The 16,780-nt window shown below is 40.7% G+C and overlaps 1 long non-coding RNA gene across 3 annotated transcripts in view; it reads left to right on the top strand.

Annotated features, from left to right (window-relative positions):
• The window catches only part of LOC108922173 (uncharacterized), a 37,658-nt gene that overhangs the window by 6,079 nt on the left and 14,799 nt on the right, over nt 1–16,780 (top strand). Inside the window, exons 1-4 of one of the 3 annotated variants that reach the window (XR_001965114.1) lie at nt 11,896–12,000; nt 13,773–13,823; nt 13,917–14,148; nt 15,290–15,723. This is a non-coding gene — a long non-coding RNA (uncharacterized LOC108922173). Of the gene's footprint in view, nt 1–11,895; nt 12,001–13,772; nt 13,824–13,916; nt 14,149–15,289; nt 15,724–16,780 lie in introns of those variants that run through there. The other 2 variants (XR_001965115.2, XR_001965113.2) reach the window with 2 other exon arrangements.

Genomic DNA, 16,780 nt, shown 5'->3' with positions numbered 1-16,780 from the left:
GCAGGAGATGCTTAAATGAGCTTGATCTGTCTGTAGGTATTGCCTGAGATCATGCACATCTCTCTAAGTAGTCATCACAGCATGGTACTGTCTTCCTGGTTCAAAGCTAACTTCCAAAGAGACTTCTGCAGTTTATCTCGCACAGACCTCAACAGCAGGCAGTGTAGGTAATGGGTAGAGCTGCCACTTTTGAACTTGGAGGGCTCAGGTTTGAATCTCAGCTTAGACTGAAGCTCCCTTGAACAATGTATTTACTTTCTATTGAGGAAGGAAAAGTGATCCAGGTGTGTGAATGGGTGAATCATTGTAAGTTGCTTTGGAAAAAAGTACCCGTTAAAGCAATAAATATATGACACACACACACACACTTGCAGAACCACTCATCCCATACAGGGTCACGGGGAACCGGAGCCTACCCGGCAACACAGGGCGTAAGGCCGGAGGGGGAGGGAACACACCCAGGACAGGACGTCAGTCCATTGCAAGGCACCCCAAGCAGGACTCAAACCCCAGACCCACCAGAGAGCAGGACCGTGGTCCAACCCACTGCGCCACCGCACCCCCGAAATATATGACACTTTTCAGAAAAAACAGAGAGATAAATATAAATTACCACAGCTCAAAAATGGCACCACACTGTAGATTTTCCCTGTTATGGCAAGCATCTGGGAATTGTCTCACAATGGAGGCAGAAATAGGAAATTAACATGGTAAAATTTTAAACGTATAATAATGATGTTTCCCATGATTGCTCACAACCACTGCAGGTATCACCTTGAGACAACATGCAGTGAATGGCAATGGAGAACCTGCTTTTGGACTGGTTCATTTAAGGACAGACATAAGGCTTTGGATCAGCTTATATCTGTGAGAATAGACAACCTTTAGTGGCCTACACTTCTTAAGTCTGACAATGAAAGGGGCGGGTAAGCCCATCATAAGTGCAGTACAGGTATTGTTCAAACTGATGGCAGCTCTGAATTCCACTTTTCATTTAATCAAAGGCATAAGTTTCTATCTTTGGGCAATACTGTAGCGCTACAGTATAGAGTAACACTTTCTTTAGAGGAAACTGGTTTTGCAATTTCTGGCTTTTAAAAATGACGAAATAATTGAACAGTAAAAGACCAATTATACTAATCGAAGTCAAGCCCTTGAGGGTTAAGCTATAATACCTTGATGTGTCTTGTATTTTGACATCAACCGAGAGAAACTATGGTACAATAGAGATAACAAAGGAGTACATGTTAAGTACATCCCGGGTCTTAAATTGAAACAATCCAGTTCAGAGATTACCCCTCAAAGTCCAAAATAGTAAAATACTTTTCATTGCTTGTCAGTGTAAAATGTATAGTGAGAGGCTTTTTTTAAAAAAGGGCCATAGTAAAATTTTTTACAAATTCTTTGGCTTTCGTGACTTTTGTGTAGAGGTAATCAGAGATAGGGACTGAAGAATAAAGTGCCAGTTACATTGTATAGTTTCATGATGATGATAAAATAAGAAAGGCTAAAAATTCTGTAAATTTAAGTAAACAGGCTCATACAGGTTGTATCAGTGTATTGGCATTCAGTATTTCTTCATTTGTTTTAAACCCAAGTGAGCCTCAGCTTCTTTATGGTGTTAATTAAATGACGGCCTTTTCTTCTAACCTTTGCTCTGATAAACTGGCTTTAGTATTAACTACAAAGTGACTGAGATGCGGAAAAATGCTCATGATTGCCATAAGTAGACTTGGGGTGGGGTGTTGCAGACAGGTAGTGCTTAAGGGGGTCCCTGCCATGTGCGCAGAGTCAAAGGTAGTTCTGTGTTCAGCTACAGCTAGTTGGGCCTCTGCAGACAATTCAAAAGGCTGCTGTTCAAAGGTCAGAGGTCAAGGTCCGGGAAACACAACACTTCCTTTTCCTCTCCCTTTGGCTCCTTTCCCCCTCTTTTCCTCTTCCAAAGGACCTTTTCAGAGTGATTGAATGGCAGTATTAAAGGTAAAAAATAGAAATCACAATGTATTGACAATGTATTGGCTTTTTTTTTAATATTTGTGAATCTTTTACATACGTACTAGATGGTACTGTAGTGGACAGAGCTGCTACCTGTCGACCCAAAGATTGCAGGTTTGAATCCCACCTACAGCTGTAGCACCTTTGAACAAGGTACTTGCCTTAAATTGCTCCAGTAAAATTACACAGCTGCATAAATGAGTAAATAATTGTAAATTATTTATGTAAGTTAAGATAATGCAAAATAGAAAAAACTTACATAGTGAAAGTCCTTCTCATCATCATTCTGAGACAGGGCTGGTTCTGCAGGGACAGTATTGAGCATATTGCCTCCATAGTTATTCAAGTATAACAGCTGTCCATACACAATATTCTTAAATTCACAACACTTGCACATCCTAAATGCTAAATTGTGAGTCTGGCTCACACCTTTAACGGAAAGTCAAAAAAAGTTCAGAATTGTCTCCCTTTCTACTCTTTCCCCATCTGTAACCCCCAACCCCCTTTTCTCTCTCTGTATGTCTCTTTCGCAGTCTGTGCAATCCTCATTATAGGGTCCAGTCAGTTAAAGTATCTGTTCAGCTCCACCCACCTACAAACCACTGCTCCACCCCCATCACACTTTTGCCCCTCCAGCTCTCTCAATCCCTTCAGCTCAGTATTGATCTGAATCCATTTGCTTCCCATTGATCCACTAAACTCTCTCCAGCCCCTCTGCTGCAGTGAGAGAACAAAAAAGACCTGAAGGAAAGAGGAAAAATGTATGCCAGTACATAGTCACTGAACACATGTAGAGCACTAGGACATATTGTATATCTACACACAGTTGTAAAATACATAGAGTCAATCAGAATATATTGAACACACTAATCCATTTTAGACCAGAATACATTCTGTATACATTGTCACCTAATATGGTTGCAAGAAAAAGTTTGTGATCCCATTTTGAATTGAATTGGATTTCTCCATTAATTTACATTTACATTTATTCATTTAGCAGATGCTTTTCTCCAAAGTGACATACATCTCATTGAAAATATCATTTGTGCATTATCTTAGGAGAAAGATATGTAGCTGCAGATGTGTGATTTTTTATGTACAGTTAGTTTCCTTCACCATTTACACCGATGTTCATCACACAAATAGCTGCATAAAATTTTACCAGAATATTGGCAATTCCTAATCACCTTCCTATTAGCTAGGTCACAATCATAGACACACACAGCCTGCTTAACATAACACACAAATAACTGCACTTTGTCTTGTCAATATTAAATACACCATTTAAACTCTGACAGTGCAAGCTGGAAAAAGTATGTGAAGTATAAATTTAGCAACTGGTAGAACTTCATCTACAATAGTGTCCACTAAACTTTTCCTGTAGCTGTTGATCAGATTTGCACAATGATTAGGAGGAATTTTAAGCCCAACTTAAACCTTGTAGCTACCCAGCTGTATAATGGGTAAATAATTGTAAGCACATAATAGTAACCTTAACATTGTAAGTCACTTTGGAGAAAAGCATCAGCTAAATGAAGAAATGTAAATGTAAATGTAAAACCATTCCTCCATACAAAACTGTTTAATTTCATTGTTATTTCTTGGATTCTTTGCATAAACAGGTTTCTTGAGGTCATGCCAAATCATCTCAGTTGGGTGGAGGCCACTGAGATATATTGTCTTACATACACTAATATCATTCAAATATGCATCTGGGAATTGCTGCAGACATACACTTTGTTCTACCAATCTACTCCTGTATATTCATTCTTCATCTAACCTATTTCTAGATCTTGAGCATATACTGCATGGGGCTGGTGATCTCTAGATAATGAGAAGTGAATCCTTACCTACAAATCTGTGCAGACACTCATGGTGGATGTAGCAATGGAGCTTTCATGCTCTGTGTTCCCTTCTACCTGCCACTGGCACCGTTGTACTGCTGCAGTTAGTCAGTACTCTGACATTTTTGCAGATAGTGCCAGTGCAGCCAGTGCAGCCAGACAGACAATAGATCCCTTTGTATTCATACTGAAGGGATTTTTTGGCCACTGCCAATGAGCTCCTGAGTCTTTGATGCACCTGTTCTCCATGGTTGTCCTAAAACTGCAGAAAATGGTCATGTGGAAAATATTTGTGTCTGTAATGTACACATCTCGAAGAAGCAGAATTGATTAACTTGATCTCTTACAAATTTAAGGATTCTTATTTCATCACACTGTGGAAGATAAAACTTCATAATCCACATTTAGATTCATTGCCAGATTTGATTTTTTGTAGCTACATTCTTTGTTACAGACATGCTATGTGTATGTTATGAAATGAGAGGATACAGATCCATTAAAGGTTGGTAGCGGAAAACTCATGTCTGCCCGGGAGACTTCAAGCTGTTTTGGGAATGCAGGTGCAAATCAACCTTCCCTGGGCCCTTTGTAAGCCTAAAGTGGCACTGAAAAGGTCTGACTGACAGCTCCTCAGTTGCCCCACCTCCCTACCCGACCCTTTCCCATTCTATTCGGTGATGGTCGGGTTTCCATGACACCAGACTGTTTAGTCTGCCCTTTGACCCTTTTGAGGGGTTCTGTGGTCAATCAGGCATTACAACTGAGCAGGCTAATAAAGAGGGGAGTAAGGGGGTGACACTTTCCCATTTTATGAAAGAAGATATGAAGAAAGTACTAAACATAGTTTATGCAACACTGTGATGCATGCAAGCAAACTCTAGAATACAGCAAAAATTAAATATGCACAATTTTTCCACCAAAGTTTTGACACTAGTGCTCCAACAAGATCAACATTTTGCAATCTGATACTAAATGCAGAGCGTCCCATGAAGTGTCTATGGCTTTTCGAAGTCTCCAAAATATCTGGCTGAGCAATGTTTCCTATGTCTCACATCGGAAGAGTAAATTACAAAAATGTGTTTGTTTAAGCCCATTGTGTACAGGGCCATAATTAGGGAGGAAGTTGACTGAACTGTGCTGTAAAAACCTTTGTGAAAATGAGCAGAAACTATTGCTGACTGTAGGGTGTTTTTGGAATGTGTTGCCACCCTTCACCTTGTATCAAAGTACTGTACCTTCTGCCACTGTGGATACTCTTTGTTCCTAGTTCCGACTACTTCTTTTCTTTGTCTTTACATCAGTAATTTAGGGCTTCACCTGTAGGACTGTCCTAGAAGCCAGGCAGAAGACAGTCACAGACAATCAGGTAACTTTACAACATTACATGCACACCCCACACACATCACCACAGATGAATAGACCTACTTTGCAGTACAAAAAACACCTCAAGCCCTTATTATTCCTGACACAAAAAGTAATTTTCGGTCTGGATTTTGATAATTCCCCCTTGTGGCTTTCCAGAAGTAGCTGAGAAGTTTTTAGTGACTCTAATGAGTGACTACAGTCTCAAACCATACAAAAAGCACATGACTGAGACAGTTTAATAATACAGACATGTCACTTTTCATACACCCTAGTAAAATAATCCTTATACAGATAAAATAATCAGTCAAATTTTATTAAGCATTTTTGTCAATATTAGAATGCATCTTACAGTTACAGCTGTCTCATTTTAAAATGAGCCTTTCAGATTTAATAAAATGTTTGAGTTATTTAGTGTTAATTGGTATACAGTAGTTAAAGTGGTTGAGTGCTGTAAACTCTCAGTTGGTTTACTGTAATAGTTAAACTGCCTATCATTGTGACTTTAGAAATTCAAGGTTCTCAGATGATTCTTGTTTCAAAAGCCTATAGGCGTCTTTAGGGTATGGGCCTAATCTCACATTGTTCCTTATTTAAGACCTACTAGTATCTACGTATATATGAGTAGTAAAAACAAGGCTTTAGTGCTGCATGACTTGTAGTACCAACTAAACATTAAACATTATTCTTTTTTTCAGTTAAAGCATGTTATAGAAAATATGTGTTATGATTCAAGGATAATAGGATTTATGTATGCCTTGAAGGCAGCCTTTTGCATATCACGGTTCATTCACCTCATTATTCTGACCCTGGCAATGTTTAAGTGAACAATTTGGACATATATGATCCAATATCTTTGCAATATATCCTAAGTACATCCATATGGTTGGCACAGCCCCTAGCAATGATTGACAACAATGCCCTAGCCACAGTTTGGCATTTTGCCAAGTTGGGGGGTTGCTGGGGAAACTAGTTCCCATGGTAACATTTTTTTGCTTCTTGGGTATGAGAGGTCAAACAAGGATGAGATTAAACATGAAAGAAGATGAAATACTACACATACTGTATGTTTGTACATTGTAAACCACTAACAAGGCTTCCAAGGCACTGTATCAACACCTTAGATGTTCCTTTCTAATGCCATTTATGAATATATATATATGGGGGCATGGTAGCGCATTGGGTTGGACCGGGTCCTACTCTTCAGTGGGTCTGGGGTTCGAGTCCTGCTTGGGGTGCCTTGCGATGGACTGGTGTCCTGCCCTGGGTGTGTCCCCCCCCGGCCTTATGCCCTGTGTTGCCGGGTAGGCTCTGGTTCCCTGTGACCCCATATGGGACAAGCGGTTCCAAAAATGTGTCTGTATATGCAATGGGATTACTTTATGGTAGCACATTATTGTTTTTTTTGAGTAGGCTATAACTTGTTTTAGTAGCAATTACTCACAAGTCAGATATACTGTTTGGTTTACTGTCCAGAGTGAATGAGTTCAAAGTTGCTTTTCAGCTAGAGTCTCTTTTTTCCCCTATCTACTTGCTCCAACATCATTCAACTAGTTGTTTCTAGTCTTGATGAGTATGGCTCTTCCCTCCATTTAGAACAATGTACAGACTACACACACACACACACACACACACACACACACACACACACACACACACACACACACACACACACACACTGGCTGAAACTGCTTGTCCCAAGTGGGGTCGCAGTGAGCTGGAGCCTAACCCAGCAACACAGGGCACAAGGCTGGAGGGGGGAGGGGACACCCCCAGGACAGGACACCAATCCATCGCAAGGCACCCCAAGCAGGACTTGAACCTGAGACCCACCAGAGAGCAGGCAGAGGCCAAACCCCTTGTGCCACCACACCCCTCGTATACAGACTAAGCAATTACAAACTGATAAACCATCCAAAGATGAAAGTTAATGTAAACACACAAGGATTCACAATGCCAACCAGAGATGGTTTTTAAAGAAATTTATTTTGAATAGTGTTAAAACATTTTTTTTTTTCTTAAAACTATCTTTTCAGCCAGTTTACTGGAGGAAACACTAAACATTTTTGCCTATTTAGTAGACAGTTGTATTTTTTTACCATTAAAGACAGATAAAGTGTAAAAACTGTTAAAACCAATTGAACTGAAAAATGTCTATAGTACTGGCACAGAAGTTTGTCATGGGGACCCACTGCTAGAGTGGGTAAAAGTGCTGCATCACAGTGCCTGAGCTATGTGGTAAACATTGGGTTTTATTCCAGCATTGGTTGTGTGACATGTGACGTTCAGATGCTTTTCTCCGTGTTTGTACCCCCAAGACATGCACGGAAGAAAGCAATGGAAAACCACTTGTGTTACTGCCATTCCTTGGAAACCATGCAACTGGTCATTTTGAGTCGATCTTGACTTGATGGTGTCTGTCTTACCCGTATTGATGTTTGACATTCTCTTTTATCAGGGTACGAATGCAAAATAGATTTCAGCTTATTTTTACAAACATTTATTGTTAGGAAAATGGTGGCATTTACTGTATTTCCTTGACTGAGTGCCAGATGGTTAGTAAAACTGAAAATCTGCCAATATTAGCTTTGACTACTGTCAGTCAGATGATTAAAATATGCTGCAGACATAAGTCACCTCTTAGTGCAAAAGTGTTTCCCATCTGGTGAGAGCTGTACCTGTTCACCACTCGCATACATGCTTAGTTTGAGCAGCATGGACACTGACTGATTTATTTTCCCACAGGTCATGCATGAGACTTTTGGCACTCTTAAGTGCACATTTCACAAAAAACTGCTAGCTGTATGTTACTGAGGCTCAGTTTATGGTTTTTTCCCCCATGGGACAATTCAGTGTTTACTAGACAACATTGTTTGTTCCTCTCCACTCCTCAATCCAAAACCAATTCCTCTAAAAGGACACTCATCCTAACATGGTTTTATCAGGCCTTGGTAGGCATGTTAGACAGACTAGCAGAGAGGAGATCTGGCACTGGCACTGGCACATCTCTACTGCATTTCTGCGTGCTGAGACTGCAATAAGGGAGCAACACAGCCCAGGAGCAGTGTTGAGCTGGACAAAGAATGTAGGAGCATGGTCACCAAAAAAACTAACAATTAGGGCAGGAGAGAAAAGGAAATGAAAGGGAAAGAAACAAAGGTGTAAGAACTAGGAAACAAGAACAGGGAACCTGTCGGGAATATCAAAGGGATCAGGATACTACCTCACAAAAGAAGGAAAACCAGGAAAAATCCAGCTTGGCAATGTAATAATGATGCTGTTTGCATTTCCATGGCAACCAGCTGACTGGATTTGATACAGAACTTCCAAGATGTTCAGGATGTCTACCACCCAGTTTGTTCACACATTGTGTCTCCTGTCTAGCATCTTCTTTGTAGGAACCTAAGCGCTGCAAGGGAGTTGTTGGCTATTCAAATTACTAGCCCATGGTCTAGAGTCACATAACATTGATTAATAACAAGTCCCTCAACAAAAACCATGTTGAAATACTCTTTCACTAGCAATACTACACACGCCTACCCCATATCCTCTCCCTTCACTTGACAACAAGGTATTGTAGCATAGTAATTAACCCCACATTGTGACGAATTGTCTGCATTCATGCCCAGACAAAGATCTCAGCCGGTTGCTACAAGAAGTGGACCTGTCCCTATTGATTGCTGCAGAAGTGATCAAATACATGTTCAGATCAAAGTCTTTGCTGGCAGCTCCTTCTCAGAAAAGGCAGACTGACTTGTTCGGCTCAGTGTAGCATTGAACTTCAGCAGAACTGCAGTAAAAGGTCACCACATTAGACCAGTGTCTCATGGGGGAGGGGTTGCAGTAAAGCAATATCGATTCTTACTTGTGTTTGTGTGTGCACGTGCGCCGTGTGTGGAATTGCAGGTATGCGTGTGGCTTGTCATGCTCCAAATCAAAGACACCTCTCAGTGAGGCATTACAACACCCTCCTATGGCTAGACACATGCAGCTCCAGTTTGTACTGTCGGAGCAAAGCATCCCTCCGCTCTCATTTGTATGAGCCTGTCTGAAACGTCCAAGATCTGTACAAAAAGGTGTACAGAGAATCAAGAAGCAGCAATGAGAATCTGATGGTTATGTTTGTGATAACCAAAACTCTAATGCTGATTTCATGGCCTGTTGATAATGTAAATCCCTAAATGAGAGCTGGGACGATAGGATACAGAGTGATGTGTTCTAGCATTATAAAAACCATCATCAGGTCAGCATGAATAATTCAGGTTGTGGGGAGATTCTTTTTTGTAACTGACGAAATGGGTTTGAAAGCACCATGGCTGTGAGAGGGCCTGTATTTGCTGAGAAGATCAGTACAGTAAAAGAGTGGAGGGGGATGAGGTGGGCAAAGTCAGGGGGATATGGGGGTGGGGGGAGGGTCAACACATGTGATTTGACCAGTAACCGTTAGAGGGAGACAACACCCTATACATTTATTCAGATGTATTTCAAATAAAATTACTTGTGTTTTTAAATTTGTTTTTACCTTACCCTTATGCCATTTACCCTTTAATACAGAGCATACCTGGCTGTCTTAGGTATGTATCCTTTTCCTGTTTAATAAAAGGTGTGCCTATCATCAGAAGCCATCGGGACAAAAACATTAATTAAAATGGTCAGCCGGACTATAGCTAGGTATTCTGAGTGCAGCAAAGTGTGTAATAAAAGTTTGGTGCAGCAGAACATAGAATGGTACCACTTCACTGAGTCTAAAATAAAGATTTCTTCAAGGACATTGTGAAGCCACTGAAGATCATTTGTTCAGCAGACACAACAGACCAGCAACAGTGTACATACCAGGTACATGTTAATTGAAAAAAAGCTCACTCATCATCACACTGTCAGTAAAATTCTGCCAGGGTCAGAAGCGCTGAGATCATCAGGGTGGTGGAAAGATGCACCAACGTATGAACGGCTAGAAAGACAGACGGACGAACAGCAACAAGGGCCAGGCCTGGTCCTAGGGGGGCTGAAGGGGGGGGGGAGTGCAACACAAGTGTGCTGCGGCGTGAGGTAGTTGGTTGTATGGTTTCGCATAATAAACAGCCCGGAGATAACTGTACAACCTTCTAGCTTTCCCCGCGGTGTCACCAAAAGCAACCAAGCCAGCGAAGACCACCCAGACTCCCCAAGCCACAGGACAGTAAGTAAGGGACCGCCAACATTTGCTGAGTTAACCATGCAGTGGTTTTTGTCTCGTTGCCATGGCTTCTGGCTGTGACCGAAAGAGTAGTGTGCGAGCTGCAACGTCACTCTTGGGACTGTTAAACACCCTGAGCTTTTGTGCATGCTATCCTGTATGTTCCGTCTCTAGACACCGGCTGGTTCTCTACCCTGCCTCCTTTTCTCTAGGATTTATTTTGAATTTATAACAGTTTCTTTTCTATTGTTATCCTGTTACGGCAGCCTTGAATTATTTAGTGTTATATTCAATTCCTACAGGCATGTAGTGAATATCAATTTATATTTCATAAAGATTCACTGCAGTAATTCTACACGTGCATAAAAAGATATTTCATGTATGGTATATTGTATATAGAATTCCTGAAATGTCTTGCATAGTAAGTTGTATTATGGGTGCGATGACCGTTATATCCTGGTTCAACTATCTAGAATTTCCCGTTTCGTGCATGTCGAAATATTTCTGCATGGAAGCACAGCAAGTGTCCGTTCAATAAACGGTGCTGTTGTTTCAACGCACCTTGCCTGCTGTATAGATCTCTTTGAATCGGCTGGGATTGCTGCGCTGCACTTCACGCACGTGTGTCTGGTTCTGGCCGGTACTGATCAATGATAATGAGTGGCTCTCTACCACCTTCAGTGTAACCGCTTATCTGTCACTTCTTAACAACTGTCTGTCTCAACCTCTCCCAGACACTCAGCGATTTTCAGTTCTTAGTCAATCCGTTGTCCGCCAGGTGAAGTTCCACAGCTGTGCTGCTGCCTCGGTCCATGCGGTCTTCTTTGTATCAAAGTGTCTGTGGTGGCTGCGTGCGTTTCCCCCTCCCCCCACCCCTCTCGTTAGTCCCCCAGTGTGTCTGGCTAGTGGCTCAGACAGTCAGTATCCGCATTGCGTTCTAGCACTCCTGTAAGGAAAAGGGCGCATATCAGCATTCCGTGCTCCACATTGCTTGCTCCACACGCGCTGAAAATTCTCTTTGCCACCCCTGGTGGAAAAAGTTCACCTTTGTCTGTCGCTCGTGGGCCGTGTAATTCTGATTCCATTTGCACGTTTTTTTTTTTTTTACACCTCCCTGCTCCCATTGCTTTTGAAGATTTCATCTATAGTAATTTTACACAATCACCCCGCGCATGTGACACTAGTTGACCCGGTTCATCGTGCCACGGGCATCGTGTCTATTAGAAATCCTTTGATACTGCTGCTGCCATTTTGCTTAAGATAGCTTTGCTCACGAAGCTGATCAGGGCAAATTGCCATGTATTCAAGCGATACAGTTTGTCCATATATCGGGAGCTTGGAAAACATGAATACAGCACAGCTTTCAGATCTGTGTTAAAGCATATGCATAAAGAGAGCAGAGTAAACATACAAAGGAAGTTTAATACCTAGTGGCATCTTCCAGACAGGGAAAGAGGCAGGAAGAACTGTGCCATTCCAAAACGAATGTTACCGCACCATATCTGCCTCCAAGCAGTTTTGCAGGATGGCGCTCTTGAGGAAAGCCGAGACTGAAAGTGAAAGATGGCCAGAGTTGTGTGCATTCCAGAGGCTTCTCCAAAAGGCCACATCAGGATCCAGCGGGTGAGGTCATTTGACATTGTCGGGGAGAGGCTCCTTGCTGGAGTTAGGGACAATATGATTTAAACTCAAGTTTAGCCTCCTTCATAGTCTAACTATCTCTGTCCTAAACTACCATGCTATAGTATTGCATTGGCACTGACAAAAGGCCAATGTAACTAATTTTACCCTGGCCATTGATTTTCATTATATGTATCCTCATCCTATTATTACCTAGTAACGAAACTTTCGCCATATACAGGAATGTTGTTACAAAGCAAAACTGTACAGTATGTTTGACTCAGTATTAAATCACCTCAACAAATATCCAGATGACACAATACACTAAAAATAATTCTGACTGAAATGAAAGATAATCCAGGTCTTTAAATCCCTGATAAATGTTACGCGATCAGTTCAATCATTATGCTCTCCTTTAATGTAATTAGTCTTTCTGATGATAGTGCTTTCAAAAGGGCTACATATACAGTTACAAGTGCACGTCTTTAAGATGCTCATGAGACTTGCCGAACAGATTATCCTCATGACGAATGCACAACAGGAGCTATACATTTTCATAATTAAAGAAGGCTACTTTTACACATTCTACTACAACATCAGTAACCAGTCAGCAACAATTGCCTTTGTCTTGGGGTACATCAAATGGTGTAGTGGTTAGTGCTCTTGTATTTGGACTTGGCTGCCACCTCCAGCTGCTGTATGTCTGAGCAAGGTACTTACCCTAAAATTGCTCCAGTAAGAATTACTCAGATGTATGAATGAGTCAATTATTGTATGTAGCCTAACATTGTTTGAAAAAAAGAATCAGCTAAATGAATAAACGTCAACTGCCAAAACTGTCTGAATCTGTTCAAATTTAATTTTAAATATGGAGACAGGCCATTTGCCTATAGACAGGTAAGATCTGGAAGTTAAATGGAATTTTGTGATTCCCACAGAAAAGAATGTCACCATTACTGCATTTTAAATATGTTAAATCTGGCTTTAAGTAATGCTGGAGTGAAATTCAACTTTTCTGGATATTAAATGCACTGTATGTGCATCTATTTACAAATATTTGGGATTTGATCCCAAATAAAATATTTTCAATCTTACTCATATGTATACAGTAATCTAGACATATTGCTCAAAATCCAAGTGAAACTGTATTTATGCCAAACATATTCACTAAGGGTACTGTTCATGCTAAATGTTTTTATATTTATATTTATGTTTCGATAATGTTTTTGTAACAAAGAGGTCACCAAAGTAAACCTGGTTGGTTAGGTAGGTAGGAAGAAGCATTTTCTGAGGTTCATATCTTTTGCCCTTGATGTACTTTTGATTCTCACCTTGTGCCTGATTTTTACATAGTTCCCACTATTTCCTTTTCTTCCTACCTTCCCGTACTGCATCCCACCCCTCTGTTTCTTCAACATACGTTTTGTCTTTCCCAGACACACACACACACACACACACACACACACACACCCGCATGCACACACGCACGCAGGAGAGAGAGGGAGACTAGAGATGTAATGCCTGAAAAACGTGAGGGAGAGAGCAAGCACGAGCATGCGAATGAGAGAGAGTAAGAGGAGAGGGAGACGGAGAAATAAATGGAGATTGGGGACACGGAGTGCAAAAGATGGAGAGTGGCTGAGTAAGGAGAGAAAAAGTCGAAAAATGACAGGGATATTAAAAAGGATTTTGGACAAGGAAGATAGATAGGGAGTGTATGCAATCGTGCGTTTTTGTTTCTTATTTGTCTATGTCCGTGTTTATTGGTGACACAGACGGACATGAGAGGACAGAGAGCGAAGTGGCTGTGGTGGTGGAGGGGGGAGGTAGGTATAGCACCAAATAATGGAATCAATAGCATTGTCTGCACTGTACCTGCTGTTTAGCTGACTGTCTGGGTAAACTCTAATTGCCTGTAGTCCTCCAGCCTGTCGAAAAGGAAGCCACACAGAAACGGGCAAGGAGAGAGAAGGGGAGCGCTCAGCACAGTATGATTTTTGCTTCTTCTTCAACATGGAAAAATGAACACCAGGAAGACTGGGGCAAAAGGTTTTTTTTTTCATTTTTGAGTTGTCACAATCATCTGATGCACGATGATTTTGAGCATGTTTGATTCTGCCAAGACATGGCCTCAGCAGCAGGGTGAAAGAGGTGGGAAAGGGGACAAATTTCTTTTTTTTGTGTTTGTGTCTGTATTTGTGCTTGTGTCACAAGAACAATGGCAAATGTGTTTCAAGAAACAAGTGGTGAGTGAGCATTTACACTAGCAGACAGGAAAGGAAAGGAACATTGGTCAGTCAGCATGCTCTTCTTGTCAGTCTTATTGATCCTTCACTTTACATTTTTTTAAATTAATGTTTTATTTCTTCAAAAAAGCTGTTGTTCTTCCATCCCTCCTCCCCTTTTTTACTCCATTCACATCTGACTTTCTGCTTTCCTTATGGACGTCCTGTTTCCTGTTGGGGGTTGTGGTGTTCATGAAGCTTGGAAATGGAGGAATTTCATAATATTGCGGAGAATAAATAGAGTTAAAATGTAATTTTGCTGATAATTTACGTTACATGTGTCCCCTGTTCCAAGTCGCATGCTGGCATGTGCACACACCTGTGTTTGTATGTATGCCAAGGTTTTACATATCATGTGTCCTGAAGTGTGCCATTGAACAGCGTTGTGTTTCAAATTATTAGAACGGTGTATAAATTATGAGAGGATTCCTTACCTGAACTATGTTGTTTTTAATGCAATTTCCAGTTGTCATTCATTGTTAAATTCAGCTGTTTCTCAGACAGAGGTGTGCCTTTATAATTCAGTGCTATGTTATTTTTTAAAATGCATTCTTTCTATTTTAATTGCCCTTTGTTATTTCAGCCAGGTCCATTTTTGGTGATTTAAAGACCTGAAGATGGCAAATTGAGAAAGGGAATGATGTAGTTTTTTTGTCATCATATTGGTCATGTAATGCTTTCAAACAGCTGACTTGTATATTAATTACAATGTTTGTAATTTTATCAAAATTGATGTCTATGTGCTTATGTATGTTTAATTCATATTCAGTGCAACACAGTTTTATTTTTTCCCAATTTATACAAGAGAAAAATTGGAAATAACACCAATAAAATAATGTGTGTTCAATTCTGACCAACGCGCATTCGGTCAGGCAGACAGTCAGTGTGTCAGTCAGTCTAACAGTCTGCTGCTAGGTGGTGCTAACTCACTTCATTACTCGTAGTGGGGACTTCATGCATTGTTCAACTTCAGAACCTTTTCCCTGTTTGTCTCTGCCTTCCCTCAGGTGGCATTCCAAAGTGGTGGCTGTTGGACAATTTAGCAGCATTTCATAACAATTTCCCAAAATGGAATCATAAGATGATCTTCAAATGCCAACGTTCCCCATCAAAACCTGTCGCACCGACCCATGCCGTTTTCTTCATGTTCCGTAGTAAGTGGACAGTCATGCTGACTTAAATTGAAATGATATGTAATTTACTGGTGAACTAGAAGGTTCTACATTGTCAAGAGCAACTTAAGCACCACACAACAGTGGCACTGGAGACATAGCAACTGGACCAGGAGGCTGGGATGCCAACATAGGAAACTGAGGGATCAAACATTTGTGTTAGTACGAGAAAAGTAGCAAATTTTGTCAAGTACATTTTGTAAGTGGTTTTGTTTGGCAGAACACAAGGTTCAATAAAGCCCTGGAAAATACCATCAAAATGTTCTGCATACATGTTCTCAGCAGGGAAGCTCCGACAGCTTCAAAGTGCTTCATACTGTATACTATATACTAATGTTATACTGCTTCATTGTAAATTACAGAACACACTGGGGTAAAAATTGGGCCTATTCACAGATTTCAGTTATGTTCGGTATTAAAGGTGGAATTTTAGCTTGAGAAAAATGTGTGGTTCAGGCGAACCATTGAAAAGAAAGAAACAGTTATAGCATTCATTTCACAATAGTGATATTCAGGTGACGGATTGTTATCTAACGAGCCTTTTTGTGTGTGTCTGAACAACTGAAATTAATATAAGTACATTTCAATACAGTAGGTGTAACCTCCTCTTCAAGCTGGAATTGGAAGGCAAACGCTATAAACCGATGCATGTCCATCTGTCCCTGAGACCCTTAACCTGTGAGGTCACTGAAGGTCACAGGTGAGGTCCTCGGGAACAGGGCTACATGTGTTTGCTCCACATGTGCGAAACAGGACAAGCAGCTTCTGGGAGAACCTTTATTTTTTGATATACCCAAAAACCATTATGCCAGAATGAACTTTTTCATATTTGGGTTAATTTTTCACCAACTTAAGGTATGAATGGCTATACAGTTTGCTTTTTTATGATTAAGTTGTTGTCACTATCTTTCTAGCATGAGTGGTGTGAACATGCATATTATCTTATCACTACCACAGCCAGAATGATATGCTGTGCTCAGTCCTAAGGAAGTCTAGCTACTGCTTTATTGTAGTCTTACAGTGTCAGACTGGGTTAAGCTCTGTACTTGTCTTCATATAAATATAGGTTTCTGCCCTACAGACAAATAAATAATAATAATAATTACCCGTAATCAATTAACAGCCTTTCTGGGTACTTTGGACCACTTTGTACTGATATGAGCGTAGGTTAGCACTCTGTCCTAAATTGTTGGCTTTTTGTTTTGAGCACTGCAACAATTAAAGAAGAAAAATACCAGTAGCTTCCCAATCCCACAGATTTTGCTGTGCGCCTTTCTCAAAGTTAAAAAATAGAAATATTTCACATTTTTGTACATTTCAGTCACG

The sequence above is a fragment of the Scleropages formosus genome, chromosome 18 (genome assembly GCF_900964775.1).
Source record: "Scleropages formosus chromosome 18, fSclFor1.1, whole genome shotgun sequence".
NCBI classification, from domain to species: Eukaryota; Metazoa; Chordata; class Actinopteri; order Osteoglossiformes; family Osteoglossidae; genus Scleropages; species Scleropages formosus.
The sequence above is the reverse complement of the archived record's forward strand: the minus strand, read 5'-3'. Positions and strand labels throughout refer to the sequence as shown.